The sequence below is a fragment of the Numenius arquata genome, unplaced genomic scaffold (assembly GCF_964106895.1).
Source record: "Numenius arquata unplaced genomic scaffold, bNumArq3.hap1.1 HAP1_SCAFFOLD_1679, whole genome shotgun sequence".
In the NCBI taxonomy this organism is placed as follows: domain Eukaryota; kingdom Metazoa; phylum Chordata; class Aves; order Charadriiformes; family Scolopacidae; genus Numenius; species Numenius arquata.
The window spans coordinates 5,001-7,500 of record NW_027415688.1 but is presented as its reverse complement, the minus strand read 5'-3'; the positions used below and the strand labels follow the sequence as shown (position 1 = coordinate 7,500).

Genomic DNA, 2,500 nt, shown 5'->3' with positions numbered 1-2,500 from the left:
GAGGGCCTTCGGGGCCGGGGGAGGCGGCTCCCCCGGCTCTCCCCGCGCCCAGGCCGGGGGCGGCTGCGCAGCCGGCCCCGCGCCTGCCCTGCCGGCCCGGCCGCGCGAGGCGGCGAGGGGTCTCCGGGCGTTCCGGGATGGCGCGCGGGCGCCTGGCGGCGCGGCGGCGGCGGCGCGCGTCCCCCGTCTCTTCTCCGCGCCCCGATCCTCCCCGCCGAGGGGAGCCGGGGCGGGGGGCGGGGGCGGAAGGGCTGCGCCGCCGCCGTTGGCCGCCCTCCGGCGGGCGAGGCGACCGCCGGGCGGCCTTCCCGCGCGAGCGGGCGGCCCGAGCCGCGGCTCTCCTCCCGGGCGCAGCGCCGGGCTGCTGAGGGAAACCCCGGGCCCCGGGAAGGAGGACGAGGCTGTGGCGGCGGACGTCGGGCGCGCCCCCGCGGGCGGACGCTCCCCCGAAGGCGGCAGCGGGGGAGGCACCCCCGCGGGGCCCAGAGGTGGTCGTTTCCCTCACCCCAGGGCCAGGTACCTAGCGTCCGCGCTCTCCCGCGGCCCTCCCTCGCCGTAGCGATACACAGGGGGTCGAAGGCCGCGGGGGGCCGGGCGGAGGTTTAAAGACTCGGGCGGCTCGGCGCGGCCCGGGGGTCGGGCCGGGCGGCGCCGCCGTCGTCGTCGTCCTGCGCAAGGGGGCTGGAGTCTCTCCGCGGAAGCTCCCGGGCGCAGGGACGGACGGCCGGCCGTCGCCCGCGCTCGTCCCGCGGGCGGCCGTGCCGGGGAGGGGTTCCGCTGCCCCCCCCTCTCCGCGGACCGGTCTCGGCGGAGAGACCGCGGCGCGGCCGGCCGTGTCCGGCCTCGCCCGCCTCGAAACGGGGCGACCCCGGCGGGAGCGCGGGCTCCCCGCCGGGGGCGGGCGGGTCCCCGCGGCGGGGGCTCGCCCGGGAGGCGCGCCGCCGCGCCTCCGCGGCGCGGCTGCGGCGCGCCGCGGCTCCGCTCCCTCCCTCCCTCCGTCCCCCGCCCCGGCGAGCGCTCCGGCGGCGGTCTGCCGCCGCCGAGCGCCGGCGAAGGCGGCACCCCGTGCCGAGCGGCGGCGTCGCCGCTCGGCCTGCCGGCCGGCCGGAGGGCGCCCGCCGCCAGGCGCGGCCGTCCCGGCCCGGGCCCCGTCCGCCGCCCTTCCCCCGCCGCCCTTCCCGGCGGCGCCGGGCGAGCGGGCGGGCGGGCGGAGGCGTCCCGCTCCCGGTCTCCGCGTGGAAACGGGGAGAGCGGGCGTCGCCCCCGCCTCAGCGCCGTCCGCTTTCCGCGCGGCGCGCGCCCGCGGAAGGCGGCGAGGAGCGGCGGCGGCGGCGGTTCCGGGCGGGCGGCCGCCGCGAGGCGGCGGCGGGCCGCCGTCCGGCGCGGCCGCGGGCGGCGCGTCGCCGGCTCGGGCTCCGGCGGTGGCCGCCTCCGGCGCGGCGGCGGAGGCCGCGGCCGGGCGCCGGCGGGGCGGGCCGGAGCCGCGGGAGAGGGGAGAAGGACGTCGCGGCGCGGCGGAGCCGTCGCGCGCGGGGGGGCCGGCGGGGCGTCCCGCGTCCCCGAGGAGAGGCGGGCAGGCGGCGCGGCCGGGGGCGTCGTGGGCCTCCGCGCGGAGGCCGGGCCGAGCCCGGGCGCCTGGGCCGCCCCCCGAAGCGAGCGAGGCGCTCGTCTCCGCCGGTTTGGGCCGGGAGCGCGGGCTCCCGGCGCCCTCGCCGCTCGGGGCTTTTTTTTTTTTTCTCCTCGTCGTGTGTCGGTACGGTCAGTCGAGGCGAGGCGGCCCCGTCGTTCTCGCCCCGCCGCGCCGCGTCGCGTCCCCTGCGGAGGGGGCGGGCCGGCGGGCGGGCGGGCCGGCGGGCCGCCGCTGTCCGGAGGGGCCGCTCCCGCGGAGCGGTCCCGGCCCTCCCGCGCGCGCGGGGCGGTGCCGAAAAGCAGACAACTCTTAGCGGTGGATCACTCGGCTCGTGCGTCGATGAAGAACGCAGCTAGCTGCGAGAATTAATGTGAATTGCAGGACACATTGATCATCGACACTTCGAACGCACTTGCGGCCCCGGGTTCCTCCCGGGGCTACGCCTGTCTGAGCGTCGCGTGACGATCAATCGCCGGCTCGGCCGCCGCCGCTGCCGCCGTCGCCGCCGCCCCCCCTTCTTCGCCCTTGCGGCGTCGGGGGGGGGCGGGTCGGGTCGGCGGGGCGCGGCGCGCCGCTGCGGCGCGGCTGGGGCGCCTCGCAGGCCCCGCGTGCGGGCCTTCGTCCCCCTAAATGGAGACTCGGGGAGCGCTCCGAAGCTCCCCGCTCCCGGAGCGCCCGCTGGGCGGAGCTCGTCTCGCCGGGGTGTCGGCGGCGGGGAGAGAAGAGAGGTCGGGGGGAGGCGCGGGCCTCGCCCCCGGCCCCGCCGCGCGCGGGCGGCTGTCTGCGGGTGGGTACCGGCGGCGGTACCGTGCCGTGCTGCCGCGCGGGCGCGCGCGTGCCGGGGACGGGGACGGGGGTCCTCCCCGCGTC

The 2,500-nt window shown here is 82.2% G+C and overlaps 1 non-coding gene across 1 annotated transcript; it reads left to right on the top strand.

Moving 5' to 3' along the window:
• The first annotated feature begins 1,934 nt into the window (after positions 1–1,934).
• LOC141478936 (5.8S ribosomal RNA) lies at positions 1,935–2,087 on the top strand. The gene has a single exon (XR_012464042.1). It is a non-coding gene; the product is annotated as a 5.8S ribosomal RNA (ribosomal RNA).
• The last annotated feature ends 413 nt before the right edge of the window (positions 2,088–2,500 follow it).